The sequence below is a fragment of the Equus caballus genome, chromosome 24, assembly GCF_041296265.1.
Source record: "Equus caballus isolate H_3958 breed thoroughbred chromosome 24, TB-T2T, whole genome shotgun sequence".
NCBI lineage: Eukaryota > Metazoa > Chordata > Mammalia > Perissodactyla > Equidae > Equus > Equus caballus.
Window position 1 is genome coordinate 32,066,374 of NC_091707.1, and position 16,941 is coordinate 32,083,314.

General features: G+C 38.2%; 1 protein-coding gene across 46 annotated transcripts in view; it reads right to left on the reverse strand.

Moving 5' to 3' along the window:
- The window catches only part of NUMB (NUMB endocytic adaptor protein), a 183,548-nt gene that overhangs the window by 145,847 nt on the left and 20,760 nt on the right, over positions 1–16,941 (reverse strand). For 25 of the 46 annotated variants that reach the window (XM_070250076.1, XM_005605302.4, XM_023628063.2 and 22 more), the window contains exon 2: positions 895–1,028. The exons of the other annotated variants lie outside the window; for them this stretch is intronic. The gene's annotated coding sequence lies outside the window, so the exon portion shown is untranslated. The remainder of the gene's footprint in view (positions 1–894; positions 1,029–16,941) is intronic. 46 annotated transcript variants of the gene reach the window in all.

Genomic DNA, 16,941 nt, shown 5'->3' on the forward strand with positions numbered 1-16,941 from the left:
AAAGCTAAGTCAAATATGCCACGCAACTTTGCCTTGCTCTCTCTCTCTGAAACCAGCCACCATGCTGTGAGGAAGCCAAGCAGCCAAAAGGAGAGGTCATGTGTAGGTGTTCTGGCTGACAGCCCAGGCTGTGGTCCCTGCCAACAGCCAGCAATAACCACCAGACATATGAGTGAGCAAGCCTTCAAAGGATTCCAGCCACCCCCACTATTTCAGTTACCCACCTCACACCACATGTTAACAGAGATAAGCTGTCCCCACCAAGCAAGCCTTGCCCAAATTGCAGATACATGAGCAAAATAAATGATTGGTATGTTTTAAACCACTAAGTGTGAAGTGGTTTGTTATGCAACAATAGATAACTAACACAAGCTGATAAATACAATTTGGAAAATGCATGAAAAAAAGAAAAAATTTTAATTACCCTAAGTTGCACCACTGTTAACATTTTGACATATATTTTACAATCAAGAAAATGTTTTGCCTCACTTAAGATTCCAAATGCTTTGTTTTTACCAGGATAATGGTTAAAATTTTTTTTTTTTTTTTTTGAGGAAGATTAGCCCTGAACTAACTACTGCCAATCCTCCTCTTTTTGCTGAGGAAGACTGGCCCTGAGCTAACATCCATGTCCATCTTCCTCTACTTTACACATGGGACACCTACCACAGCATGGCTTTTGCCAAGCGATGCTATGGTCCGCACCTGGGATCTGAACCGGTAAACCCTGGGCCACCGAGAAGTGGAACGTGCGCACTTAACCGCTGCACCACCGGGCCGGCCCAAGGTTTAAATTTTTAAAGGCAGTCAACTGTTTGCATCTAGGGAGAAAGAGGAAGGAAAAACATTAGCATTCATTCTGCTTTTCTTATCCTTACTATCTCTTTCACTTACCTGTCCTAAGTGAGGGTCTGAGGATGGCTGCTGGCCCACCAATATTCCAATCTATGGATGTGGATCAAGATCTTGGGTTCCAACAGCAGCTGCACTTGCTCTCCTCCCTGAAAGAAGTTTCTTAAGCCCCAAATCTGAAATTTTCAAGGGAAGAAAGTGTTAAAGAGGGGCCAGCTCGGTGACGCAGTGGTTAAGTTCGCACATTCCGCTTCTTGGCGGCCCAAGGTTCACCGGTTTGGATCCCAGGTGCGGACATGGCACCACTTGGCACGCCATGCTGTGGTAGGCGTCCCACATAGAAAGCAGAGGAAGATGGGCATGGATGTTAGCTCAGGGCCAGCATTCCTCAGCAAAAAGAGGAGGATTGGCAGCAGTTAGCTCAGGGCTAATCTTTCTCAAAACAAAAAAAAGTGTTAAAGATAAACATTTCCTTTCATTCACTTATAATGCCATCTCTACAACTGAATGGGGGCTGACAGAGTAGGTTAAGATTACATGGAAGTGAATGCACAGGTTTCACTGAAAACGGAGTTGGGTAATGGGAATTCAAGTCTCAGGTCTTCTTCTTACTACCTATATGACCTTAACTAAGGCACAAATTCTCTGTGCGTAAGTCTCATCATGTGATGAAGATTGAGGGGACAGGACTGAAATTTGGGGCAGGGAATCAGAAGACCTGGGTTCTAAACTCAGTCATCATTCTGCCTTGCTGTAAGAAGTCTGATGCTTCTCTGGACTCAGATCATCATCTCTAAAAGGTGAGCGTTGTATTAGATAATGGTTCCTGAAATCTAACCCTGGAACAGGTGCCAGCCATGACCCAAAAACCAGGCGTAAAGTTACCAATTGTGCTATGAGATTGTTCTTCCTACTTTTCTTGGTGTTAAAATGTCTTCTTTTATGAGATGATGTGATAGACAATACCAGTTGTTTTTTAAATATCCTAGAGTTTAAATAAAAATCTATAGTCAGGGGCCGGCCCAGTGGTGCAGTGGTTAAGTGCGCACGTTCCACTTTGGCGGCCCAGGGTTTGCTGGTTCGGATCCCGGGTGAGGACATGGCGCCACTTGGCAAGCCATGCTGTGGTAGGCGTCCCACATATAAAGTAGAGGAAGATGGGCATGGATGTTAGCTCAGTGCCAGTCTTCCCCAACAAAAAGAGGAGGATTGGCAGATGTTAGCTCAGGGCTAATCTTCCTCAAAAAGAAAAAAGCTATAGCGCTATGTAAACAATCTAAAATTGTTTTAGAAATTCTAGTGTCTGTGATTTACATGAGCTCTAAAATTCCTTCTACTTCTAAAATTCTACATATTTATTCACTGCTCAACTAATATTTATTAGGTACCTAATATGTGACAGGTACTCTACTAGTTGCTGGGGGCCCCAAAAACAAATATGACTAGTCCCTGCTCTAAAAAAGCTCCCAATCTAATAGGGAAACAGACACACAAACCTCAAATACAATATAATGGGTTAAGTCTTCTAACAGAGATTTTGCACCTTATGACATACAGGAGGTAGAAGAGTAGAATGAATATTAAAATTAAGAGAGGATTTTGGAGTGAGTTTTGTCATTGTATGAGAAATTACTTAACCTCTTTGAACCTCAATTTCCTTATTTGCAAAACAGGAATGATTACAGATACCACAGAGTCGTGGTAAATAGTAAGATGCTAAAAATAAAGGGCTAATCCACCAAAAAGTTTGGCTTCTACAACTTCCAAAAGACAGGATAAAACGTATCATGTATTAATAATCTGGCACAAAAGTATTATTTACGGTACTGATTTACATTCAGCGGTACCTTACTCCACTAGTCTCTAAGCAACTAACAAGCACAACCAAGTTTGCGGCATTTTATATTCCTAGCACCTAGTACAATGCCGTATAAACAGCAGGTATCGATAAATAGTTTATTAGAAAAAAATGATTGAATGAATGAATGTATGGCTTCTCTTTTCTTACAGGAATTAAAGTTATAGTAACTGAAAGTAAAAATTCTTAAGATTTTTATTCAAAACTAATTTTAAGTGTATATTTTAAGCACTCAAACTTGTCATTCTGGAATTTGGATACGCATGCCTGTTTTAAAAAGGAAAATCACTTCATTACAGACAATGCAATACAGTAGTTCTCCCTTATTCACAGTTTCACATTTCACAGCTTCAGTTACCCACAGTCAATTGTGGTCTGAAAATACTAAAGGGAAAATTCCAGAAGTAAATAATTTATAAGTTTTAAGTTGCATGCCATTCTAAGTAGTGTGACAGAATCTTGCACTGTCTCACTCCGTCCTGCCTGGGATGTGAATCATCCGTTTGCCCAGTGTATCCACACTGTATACACTACCTATCCACCACTACCACTCAGTAGTCATCTTGGTTATCAGATCACTGTTGTAGTATTGTAGTGCTTGTGTTCAAGAAACCCTTATTTTACTTAATAATGGCCCCAAAGCGTAAGAGTTGTGACACTGCCAATTCAGACATGCCAAAGAGAAGTTATTATTGTTAATCTCTTACTGGCCTAATTTATAAATTAAACTTTATAATATGTACGTATGTATAGGAAAAAAACATAGTATATACATATAGAGCTCGGTACTATCTGAGGTTTCAGGCATCCACTGAGAGTCTTGGAACATATCCCTCCTGGATAAGGGAGGACTACTGTAGTGGTGTTCCTGAATAGGAAGACTAGCAGCAGCTAGCATTTATTGAGTACTATTTGCGAAAAACTCTTCTAGATGGATTATCTCACTTAATCCTGACAACAACCCCCTTATGAAATGGACTATTATTATTTTCTAACTAGGAAAGCTGAGGCACAGAGAAGTCAAGTTACTTCCAGTATCACAAAACTACTAAGAGGTAGGGCTGGGATTTAAAAAAAAAAAAAATTCAAGCTGTGTTGACCCCAGAGCCCTCTTTTTAATTTTTACTCAACTAAATAACATTGTTTTTAAAAAAAAATATTTTACCAGGGGCCAGCCCAGTGGTGTATTGGTTAAGTTCCTGTGCTCCACTTCGGCAGCCCAGGGTCCACCAGTTCAAATCACAGGCACAGACCTACACACCACTTACCAAGCCATGCTGTGGCAGGTGTCCCATATATAAAGTAGAGGAAGATGGGCACAGATGTTAGCTCAGGGCCAATCTTCCTCAGCAAAAAGAGGAGCATTGGCGGCAGATGTTAGCTCAGTTCTAATCTCCTCAAAACAAAACAAAAAAAGATTTTACCAGAACTAGGAACATGTGCTCCCAATGATTTTTTTTTTTAAAAACAGAACAGAGTCCTTTAATATGTGTGCTAAACACGCATATAGGAAACAGTCCCCGCCCTCAAATGTCCCACACACCAATGTGGTGATGTAATATTAGTAAGTCACAGCCGAATTTCACTCTTTTAAATTTAATTATCTCAATGTTAAGTTTATCTGCAATTTCTTTTTCATTTACTTTAATTCTAGGTACTACTATCTTGAGTTTTCAGAATATATAGGAAAGGTCCTAAAGGACAAATGAGTTAAAAATTGAAAGACATAATAAAGTTATTTTGTATGGACATCTACTCTCAGATAATTATATTTTAAAAACCCCACAGAATAAGAACAGCTGAATTTCATTTCCAATAGAGGCTCTAACAAAACAACTTCAGATGTAATTTGCAAAATGTATTTTTAGCCAACAATGTGTTTTACTTCATTTCTTTATTGACTTGATTCTAGAATGGACTATAATGCTTTTGATGTTTTACTTTCAGTCATACTAAATACCAAAAAAAAAAACAAAACCAGAGAAATAACCATAGCTGTAGCAAATGCTTTTCAAATATGCCAGAAATCGCATTGGGCATGTTCCTAGTGAAAACACTTGATGTGTATTTGATCATAATGAGCCAATATAATTAAAGTTACATTTAGTTTTTCTCCATGATTACATTTCACATCTTTCTGCCTCCATAACAGCATAATAAACTAAAAGTATTCTTACTATTTCTAACTATTTTCAAGGAAACCAATATTCCAATGACAGTAACCAAGGAGCCATAACAAATTATGGATGTTAGCAGTAATTTCCCAATATCTTCAGAATGCAGTGGGCAGGTGCTATATTAAAGAGGAAATATGAATATGGATTATTTCTAAATACTACCAGAAAGGAAAAAATATAAATTTCTGAAAACACAAGTGGAAACACTAGCATTGTGAATTCACAAAACTATTCTATTCTTTTCTCTTAATTATATACTAATTCCTTGCTATTCAAAGTGTGGTTCAGACTAGTAGCACAGGCATCACCTGGAAGCATTGTTAGAAATGCAGGGACTGGCCCGGTGGCACAGCACTTAAATGTGCACGTTCCGCTTCAGCGGCCCGGAGTTTGCCGCTTCAGATCCCAGGTGCGGACATGGCACCACTTGACATGCCATGCTGTGGTTAGGCATCCCAGATATAAAGTAGAGGAAGATGGGCATGGATGTTAGCTCAGGGCCAGTCTTCCTCAGCAAAAAGAGGAGGATTGTCAGCAGTTAGCTCAGGGCTAATCTTCCTCAAAAAAAAAAAAGAAAGAAAGAAAGAAAGAAATGCAGAATCTCAGGCCCTACCTCAGACCTCCTGAACCAGAATCTGCATTTTAACATGAAACTCAGGTGATGCACACACATAGAAAATTTTGAGAGGCACTGTCCTAGCTCACTCATTCAGGGGCTCTTCCTCTTCCTCATCTCCTATCTGGCATATAGGAGACCTGATTCTTTTTCTTTTGAGCATGTTAAGACTCAGCAAAATGAAGTGAGGTATCTTTAAGTAAGATTACACAGTTTCTTAACAACTTACTTTTCATAAAAGATTGTAAGCTCCATGAAACCAAAGATTTCACTGTATCCTCAAGACCAAAACAGTGCCAGGAAAATTTTTATAGAGTGAACAAAACAGACACCAGATGATCCCTAAAGTCCTCCAACTCTTAAATTTTTGGCTCTTCCATTTGCTATGTAAGCAAAATTCTACTTAAGGAAAGGGAAACTAAAGTATGAGATCATCTAAATTTACAAAATGAAACATATGCCACTTTAAATGACTTCATCAAGGGCACAAGGCAGGTCCACTATTAAGTTCATAAGGCTCAGCAACATTTTTCTCATATCATTATTAATATTATATTTCAGGTCAAATGACAATAATACTTCCTCTACCTATACACTATTATCCAAGTAGCTAGCAAACTCAACTGTGCAGAAGAGTTGTGCACTCAGAGCTTAAAGAAGTGTACATACTGCTAGAAAGAATCTGTACATAAAAATTAAAGACTACATGGTATCATCAATTTCTAAAAAACCAGAAGAAATAAGTGCTTTCAATCCTTATCTAGCTCGAGTTGAAACAGAGAAAAGAAACAAATGGAAAAGAAAATAAAAGTAAGGAAAACACAAAAAACCATTAGGGACAGGATAGAGAAGAGCAAACAGAGATTAAAAGTAATCGAAGGTCTCAGGAATGTGATTTAGGCACTAGAAAAGGCAAAAGTGGCTACAAAGGCAAACAGCAGAATACCAACTGAAGCAACATCTGCTTCAATAACCTCTAATAATGACACACAATGCAAGAAATTTTTAGAGCAAGCAAATACTAGAATATCTCATGGAGTTAGCGTATCATTTCTCTCCTCCCATCTACCACATCCCACATATCTAAGTTAACACACACACACACAAGGACAAATAGTGTATGATTCCATGTAGATGAGCTATTCAGAGTAGTCAAATTCACAGAGACAGAAAGTAGAATGGTGGTTGCCATGGACTGGGGGGAGGGGCAAATGGGGAGTTACTATTTAACGGGTACAGACTTTCATCATGAAAAGATAAAGTTTTGGAGCTGGATGGTGTTGATGGTTGCACAACAATGTGTATGTAGTGAATGCCAGTGAACTGTACACTTAAAAATGATTAAAACGGGACGAGCCCAGTGGCGCAGCAGTTAAGTGCGCACATTCCGCTTTGGCAGCCCAGGGTTCACTGGCCCATATCCCGGGCGCGGACATGGCACTGCTTGGCAAGCCATGCTGTGGCAGGCGTCCCACATATAAAGTAGAGGAAAATGGGCACAGATGTTAGCTTAGGGCCAGTCTTCCTCAGCAAAAAGAGGAGGATTGGCAGCAGATGTTAGCTCAGGGCTAATCTTCCTCAAAAAAAAAAAAAGATTAAAACAGTAAATTTTATGTTATGTGTATTTTACCACAATTAAAAAACAACAACAATGCAAACCGTAACAACTTCTAGACTGCAAGGAACATTGTGTTTGTTTATAGGGTCCCATGTTCATAAAAAGTGAGATTTTGTAAAAATAAATAAATAAATAAATAAAACACTACCTTAGTTATTCCTGTTCTTAGTCCTATTATTCAGGACCCCCTACACAAGTTATCAGGAATACATAGTACCAAGGGCAAATATTCTCTTCTGAGATTCAAAGCATAGCTCTGGAAATTACCGTTTGCATACATATTCTAATAACTAGATATTGAATCAGAGTTAAAACATGTAGCTACTTTGCCTAACTTTACAATTACTTATGATTAAAGTCAAATAAATTCTCACATAAATTAACTCTTTTCCTCTTTGGCAAAAAATTCAAGCTATCTAGTAGAATGTAGAAAAATGAAGAATTCAAGAGGAAACATCTGAAATACCTGAATATGCACATTAGAAAACTACCAGAAAACTGAAGAATAAGCTATGGAGATCTGAGCCCTCAAGAATACACAGTTTACGGTCAAAGTAAGTAAAAGGGGGAGATAAGTTTGACATCAAAGTAAATATCAAGAATAGAAAACCACAAGTAATGCCATCCTGTCCCTTGCATCCTCAGAGAATGGCGTGACTCTGGCATAACTCAAAATATTTAGTTAGGGCACACCTAGGGAATTCATTCCATCAAGGAGTGGCAGGTACTCAAGGGCTGAATCCAAATTTAGTTCTTGCTGAAACATCATTGAGCTCAAGAACCAGATGTTTCCAGGTGTGAGAGCAGTGCTCCTGCTTAGCCAGGTGCATTCTCACCTCATGAGATGCTGCCCTCTGACACACACTAAAAGCAAGCAAAAGCCAGGTCAATACACCTGCTCTCCAAAGGAAACGACGACAACTATCTTGAACTGTGATAGTCAACTGTGAAATCATTTAGGTCACAATCAGCACTTAAAGAGAAAGAGAGAAACAGAATGGAAAAGATGACTGCATCACATGTAGGAAGGGTGAATACTGATTCTCATTTTTCTTTCAACTCTGTGTATGTATGTATGTGTATAGGACGGTCACCACCAAAAATATTTAAAATTCACTGTTATAGAGAAATGCTTGTACATGTGCACCTGGAGACATAAGAATATGTTTGAAATACCAACAAAATGGAAAACAACAAACGTCCATCTTTAGGAGAAAAGATAAACTGTGGTATAGTCACACAATTAATACATATATCTGAGAAAATGAACCACAGTTACACACATCAATATGGATGAATCTTAAAAATATAACATTGATTAGCCAAAGCAAATAAGAATATATACAGTATAGTTCCATTTTTATAGTTAAAAAATAAGCAAAACTGGGGCCGACCTGGTGGCACAGTGGTTAAGATTGAACATTCCACTTCGGCAGCCCAGGGTTCCCTGGTTTGGATCCCGGGTGCAGACATGGCACCACTTGGCAAGCCATGCTGTGGCAGGCGTCCCACGTATAAAGTAGAGGAAGATGGGCATGGATGTTAACTCAGGGCCAGTCTTCCTCAGCAAAAAGAGGAGGATTGGTGGCAGATGTTAGCTCAGGGCTAATCTTCCTCAAAAAAAACTAAAAGAAAATAAGCAAAACTAAACAATATAATTTTGAAATACATACAAATGTGTTAAACTTAAAAGAAAAGGAAGGGAAAGATAAATAAACAAAACCAAAACAAAATTCTGAATAGTTTTATCCCTAGTAGAGAGACAGGTGAATGGAAATCAAGGAGAAATACATCAATAATATTGGTAATGTTCTATTTCTTTAGCTGTGTGGTGGGTTCACAGGTATTGGTTTTATGTGTTTCATTACTTACATATACAGTACTATATTCTTGTCTATGTATCAAATATTTCACAAGGGTAAGGGAAAACAAAATAGGGAGGGAGAGTGGAAGGGGAGGGGAGGGAAGGAAAGGGAAGAGGAGAAGAAGGATAGACACCTGTAACAAAGATCAACATGGACCTCCTTTCTCTCCCTGGAGAGGCAACATAAACTTCCGTTAAATATAGGCTTCCGCCTGAAAACCCACTAAAATCAAAGTGTTTTGTTTTAAGAGCAGAAACCTGAAATGAAATGCAAGTAGGTAACTCACCTATCTTCGATTTTTAAAAATCAAGATAATGCCTAGGGTAATATAACAGAGAAAAAGTAATTTTTAATAATATATTTTAGTATGTAAATACTCAGGAATAACCATCCTAGAATTCATATTATTAAGGAAGTAGACACTTGGACCTATACATAGAAACTCCATGAACATGACAGTTGTACTGAACAAATGAGTTGTATTGAAAAATCAGAAACCATAATGGGCAATGCCACTGGTAATATGATTTTCTGAAACAGTTAAAGTTCTGGACAAAAGAAAGCACAATTTGCCCTCAATTTACTCAGTAGTTGCATTCCTAGAAAATTCAGTATCTATCAAAATCATGCAAAAAAATACTTTGTGGGGGCCGGCCCAGTGGCACAGCGGTTAACTTCACACATTCCGCTTCTCGGCGGCCTGGGGCTCGCCGGTTCGGATCCCGGGTGCAGACACGGCACCACTTGGCAAAAGCCATGCTATGGTAGCTGTCCCACGTATAAAGCAGAGGAAGATGGGCATGGATGTTAGCCCAGGGCCAGTCTTCCTCAGCAAAAAGAGAAGGATTGGCAGTAGTTAGGTCAGGGCTAATCTTCCTCAAAAAAAAAAAAAAACTACTTTGTGTTTAAATGTAAAACAGAATTAGGATGAGATAGGGACAAACAGGATTTTCACCTACAAGAAGGTATGGGGAAATATTCAAAAGTCATGCAGAACTGTCTCATACCTTGTGGGATGTATGGCATTCTTGGCTCCTGTTCACGGAATGCTCATGCTGCACTCACCCCGCCCTCATCATTGTGGTAACCAAAAGTACACCCTCAAAGATTCAAACACCTCATAGGGCAGGTACTGACCCCATTGAGAACCAGTGACTCCAACAAGGGCTAGGTCCCAGCGTGGCCTCCAGACAGCCCTTGTTTTTATGACAGCATTAAGCTGAATGTAATGATGAAACCTAACCCATTTCTAACTTTGGCAAAGGAGGAATCCTTATACAGGGAAGAAATTTATTATTAGGGAAAATATAAAGGCAGATAAAGGCCTGGGGATATTCACGCTAAATGAAATTAATACTTTAAACCAAAGGCTGACAATCTTTTCACCCATATGATGCCAATCTTTGAGGACAGTTTTGTTATTTTGCTAAAATACAACAAATGTCCCAACTGAACAACATTGTAACACTCAGAGTATGTTATAATTCACAAAGCATTTATTTAATTTTAATCTTTATAGCAATTCTATGAGACAAATATCATTATTCTTTTCATATTACTTGTAAGGAGAACAATCTCAAAATGGTCAAAGTCACAGAGCTGGTAAACTGACAGAGACAGGACTCCAAGCCCTCTGATTTCAAATCCTGTGTTCTTTCCATCAAACTACTGCTTCACGAAGATCTAATATGGCAATCAGATAAAAGGAAACTTCTCAGTCAATACAACAGAAGGGTTAACAGCAAAAGATCAATATAAAGCCCCTTGATCTATTTCAATATATGACAGACAGTTGTACTACATATATCAGTTATTTCTCAATATGAGAAAATTTTAAATGTTAACACTGTCTTGTCTCATATTGAAAAAGAGAAAAAGAAGAAAAATATTGAAAAAGAAAAAAGTAAAATTTTAGCAGTTACCATGACATATAATGTCTTATTACTTCCTAATCCCGGAAAGATTCTGAATCAGAATCCTAATGAATCTTCTACTTAATTAAACATTCCAGAATCCCACCACTGATTCTAACAAAGAGTTAACAAAGTCTTTTTAAAAACCTTTCCACTTGGGGAGAAATGCATAAGCATTAAGAACTTTATGGGGCCGCCCTGTGGCCGAGTGATCAAGTTTGCGCGCTCCGCTTTGGCGGCCCAGGGTTTCGCCGGTTCAGATCCTGAGGCGGACATGGCACTGCTCATCAGGCCATGCTGAGGTGGCATCCAGCTCAACCAGAGGCACTCACAACTACAATATACAGCTAAGTACTGGGGGCCTTTTTGGGGAAGAAGAAGAAAAGAAAGATTGGCAACAGATGTTAGCTCAGGTGCCAATCCTTGAAAAAAAAAAAAGAACTTTATAAAATCTTGGCTTAACCAAAGTGCCTCCCATGTAGTCACTGGATCAGTCCTTTTAGAAACACGTATCTGAAGTGAACGACTACATGATGGGATGGCATATTGCATTAGTTCTCATTCACGACTGGTAGATTAACTTAAAAACTCTAAATGAGGGGCCAGCCCCGTGGCTGAGTGGTTAAGTTCGCCCGCTCTGCTGCAGGTGGCCCAGTGTTTCGTTGGTTCGAATCCTCGGTGGGGACATGGCACTCTGCTCATCGAACCACGCTGAGGCAGCATCCCACATGCCACAGCTAGAAGGACACACAACTAAGAATATACAACTATGTACCGGGGGGCTTTGGGGAGAAAAAGGAAAAAAATAAAATCTTTAAAAAAAAGAAACTCTAAATGATACTGTGCCAAGCTTCTTACTTGATAATACACTTTCATGATTCCAAACACCTATACGCACACAACAGTTTACAACATAAGACAAAGATAAAAGCAAAGGCATACTCAGGGATTGACGCAAGAGGAAAAAGGAAACAGAATGTCTTATTACTTCAGCTGAAGAAATAAGGAAGTAATATCATTTATCACCAAGCGCAATCTTCTTAGACACATCTCTAAAGGGCAGAATGATATACCTAGGTTTCCCTTAAAAAAAAAAAGTAGTAGTAGACAATAATCTACAAGACTCATCCCCCCACTAATTCAAACCCAAAATTCAAGAAGAAAGAATTTAACTGATACTTTTATCTTAAAAGAAAAACTTGGGGCCAGCCCCGTGGCCAAGTGATTAAGTTCGTGCATTCCGCTTCGGTGGCCCAGGGTATCGCAAGTTGGATCCTGAGTGCGGACAGGGCACCGCTCATCAGGCCATGCTGAGGCGGTGTCCCACACAGCACAACCAGAGGCACTCACAACTACAGTATATAACTATGTACTGGGGGACTTTGGGGAGAAGAAGAAGGAACAAAAGAAACGAAGATTGGCAAGAGTTGTTAGCTCAGGTGCCAATTTTTATTAAAAAAAAACAAAACTCTTTTTTTAAATTTATGCTTCTGAATTCATAGGTAAAGTTTAACTTACTTTAATTATAGTTATTAAACTTATTTCATAGTAATTAACTTACTTTAAGAATATCAATTACCTGAATATTTCCAAAACGCTATCATAAATACAAAGAATGAAGCACTTCAGCACTTATTATATTGAAAAAAACTGCCACTTCACCCTGAATTCAACCAATTCAACTATTCAACCAATTCACCGTTGCCACGGCATAGATTAAAATCAGATTTAAATGTCTCACCCAAAAGCCTCAAAACATGCCATAATCCCAGACACATTTGCAGAAATTTCGAATACTGATTGACAAGTGTTTTGGGGTCACTACACAGACACAGCTAAGGGTCTAAACATAGAAACCAACAAGGAATTATAGGACTCACTTGAAATAACAGCTGCCATATATACAGCACTTACTATATGCTAGGCATTGTTCTAAGAATTTATATACAAGTGGTATATAATCTCATTTCATCAGCACATAGAAACACTAAGAGATAGGAGCTGTAATTCCAATTTTAAAGATGAGAAACTGACACTTAAAAGATTAAAAAGGCTTCTAGTCAAGATGTGCAGTAAATTCACCCAAATAACAATTATTATAAAAATATATCAAATATAAAAATAAACAATGCATAGCTGGCTCAAAAAATAATATTATTAACTCTCACGCAGTGATAGGGAACATAAGCACAAAATGGTAAGCAGTGCTGAAGCTAGGGTCCCACAGGGCTCCTAGTCTAGAAACAGGCAATGGCAGCTGGGAGTTTGGATTCCCTGGGTAACAGGGACTAAAAACGCTCCAGAGAGGACAGGATCAGAGCTAGGCCAGAGCTAGGGCTCAGGTGGGCTCCTTCACAGAGAGAACAAATTTCCAGCTCTGCCTGGGGCTATGGCTTATAGGAAATAACTCCCAGGAAGGTTGCAGGACACAGACACAGCTTCAAAACGAAGAAAAGAAACCAGACCACCTGCCAGTTCTGTGACTGGATCTGCAATATCCACAACATCACCATTATCTCTGAGGGACAGGAACTCTAAGCCTCATTCTAGAATTGGGGTCAAGCAGCAAGCATAAAACTACTACACCAGGAGAGAGGTGAACACAGGGACAGTGAAAGTTAGCTGAGTCTCAAGAATAGAAGACAACTAAAGCTATTGTTATATTCTGAATGACATCCCATTCTCCATTTCCTCAATGTATAACTATTAAGACTGTTTCTAGTGCTTCCTCACAATCCTTGATATTTACTCAAGATAAATACTCATTATTTAAGATAACTAGAAAGAACCTAACACTCTTAAACCTTTTCTACCTTCCCAACAAACCAATAATCATGATAATTTGAAAAGATTATTTTTTAATGCAACAAAAGTTACAAAAACCTATTTCTAACTGATAGCCTTTGACCTCTCCAAAACCAAGCATTCAATTTCCCACAGTTAAAGAAAAGAGTCTTTATAACTAAACTTGTTTACCATGTCTAAGTAAAGTTGAAGTGATGCAGGATTTTGTAAATTTAGCCTTCCTATTATCAACCAGACACAGGGCTTTCTTACCACTAGGAAGGGAGTGGTTTCCAGCTTTCAGATAACACAATTGAAAGGTTCTGAAAAGGAAGTAAAAATAGTCTCTAGAATACAATCCCATTTACAATCGCAACAGAAAGAATAAAATATCTAGGAATAAATTTAACCAAAGAGGTGAAAAGACCTATCCAAGGAAACCTATAAGACACTACTGAAAGAAATAGATAATGACATAAAGAAATGGAAAGATATTCCATACACATGGATTGGAAGAATAAACATAGGTAAAATGTCCATACTACCTAAAGCTATCTACAGATTCAATGCAATCCCAATCAGAATCCCAATGACATTCTTCACAGAAATAGAACAAAGAATCTTAAAATTCACATGGAGCAACAAAAGACCCCGAACAGCCAAAGCAATTCTGAGAAACAAGAACAAACCTGGTGGTATTGCAATCCCAGACTTCAAAATACACTACAAAGCTACAGTAATCAAAACAGCATGGTACTGGTACAAAAACAGGCACACAGACCAATGGTCCAGAATTGAAAGCCCAGAAATAAAACCACACATCTATGGATAACTAATCTTCAACAAAGGAGCCAAGAACATACAATGGAGAAAGGAAAGCCTCTTCAATCAATGGTGTTGGGAAAACTGGACAGCCACATGCAAAAGAATGAAAGTTGACTATTATCTTTCTCCATCCACAAAAATAGACTCAAAATGGACCAAAGAATTGAAGAAACCATAAAATTTCTGGAAGAAAATATAGGCAGTACACTCGTTGACATCAGCCTTAAAAGGATCTTTTCAAAGACCATGTCTACTTAGACAAGGGAAACAAAAGAAAAAATAAACAAGTGGGACTTCATCAGACTAAAGAGCTTCTGGAAGGCAAAGGAAACCAGGATCAAAACAAAAAAACAACCCACCAACTGGGAGAAAATATTTGCAAATCATATATCTGACAAAGGGTTAATCTCGATAATATATAAAGAATTCATACAACTGAACTACAAAAAAACAAACAACTCAATCAAAAAATGGACAGAGGATATGAACAGACATTCTTCCAAAGATGAAACAGAGATGGACAATAGGCACATGAAAAGATTCTCAACATCACTAATCATCAGGGAAATGCAAATCAAAACTACACTTAGATATCACCTTACACCCGTTAGAATGGCTATAATCACCAAGACAAAAAATAACAAATGTTGGAGAGGTTATGGAGAAAAGGGGACCTTTGTACACTGCTGGTGGGAATGCAAACTGGTGCAGCCACTATGGAAAACAGTATGGAGACTTCTCAAAAAATTAAAAATAGAAATACCATATGATCCAGCCAACCCACTACTGGGCATTTATTCAAAGAACCTGAAATCAACAATACAAAGAGGGTTATGCATCCCTATGTTCGTTGCAGCATTATTCACAATAGCCAAGACGTAGAAGCAACCCAAATACCCACTGACTGATGATTGGATAAAGATGTGGGGGGTGTGTGTGTGTGTGTGTGTGTGTGTGTGTATACACACATACAATGGAATACCACTCAGCCATAAAAAAAGACAAAATCATCCCATTCGCAACCACATGGATGGACCTTGAGGGTATTATGTTAAGCAAAATAAGTGAGACAGAAAAAGACAAACACCGTATGATTTCACTTATTTGTGGAACATAAACAGACTTAGGGGCAAAGAGAACAGTTTAGTGGTGACCAGGGGGAAGGGGGTTGGGGGGTGGTCACAAGGCGTGAAGGGGCACACTTATATGCTATCTGACAAATAATAATGTACAAGTGAAATTTCACAATGTTACAAACTATTATGACTACAATAAATAAATAGTCTCTAGAAAGAGTAACTCAGAATAAAAAATGTGTTTTAGTAAAACAAGCATCAATTTAGTAATCCATCACTTAAATTTTAGACCTACCTCTGCCACTAACTAGCTGTGTGACTTCAGCTAACCTAACTCAGGTTTCACATTCTTTATCTGTAAAACTCGGACACTTTTAAAGTCTCTTGGGCTTTACTAATTCTAACATTGTAACATTCTTTTAAACAGATGTTAGGAACGTTTGCTAAATGCAGACAAATTCAGCATTTACATGTTTTCTAGAGCTTCAAAGAACTTTACAAATGCTAATGATGTCTGCCTACCACTCTCTCCTTCCAAAAAAAGCCACATAAGCAGAATCTAGAAACAAAACATTTTCTTGAGGGAGTTTTCCAAAATACTTTTTAATATGGTAACATATGCTAGAACTTTAATTGAGGTATAATTTATATATATACTAAAATTTACTTTTAAGTGTATACTTCTGAGTTTGAAAAACACATATGGTCATGTAACCATCACCACAAGCAATACATAGAAGAGATAAAGACCATAATAGAACTCCCAAAAATATCCCCTCACGCCCTTTGTAGTCAAACCATCCCCCTACTCCCTGGCAACCACTAGTCAGTTTTCTGTCCTTTTAGTTTTTCTTATTCTAAAATATCATAAAAATGGAATCATACAGTATATGGCCTTTTGAATCTGACACCTTTCACTTAGCATAATGCATTTGATATCCATCCATGCTGTTTCATGCACTGCCAAATAGTAGTCCATCGTATGGATGAACGAAAGTTTATCATTTCACCAGCTGAAGAACATTTGAATTTGTTTCCAGTTTTTGGCATCAACATATAGGTTTCTGTGTGACTGTAAGTTTTCATTTCACTTGAGTAAATACATAGGAGTGGAACTGCTGGATCATTATGGTAAGTGTATGTTTATCTATATATGAGAAGCTGCCAAACTGTTTTCTAAAAAGACTGTATCAACAATGAATAAGAGTTTTTTAATGGTTTTACGGAAAAACAAGTTTAGATCTTACATCACAAATTGCATAGAAAGATCCTAAATAGATCCAGATATTTATCAGAGGAAAATATTTTCCTGTGTCCTACATACAGAAAGCAGAAGTTAGGGCCGGCTCCGTGGCCT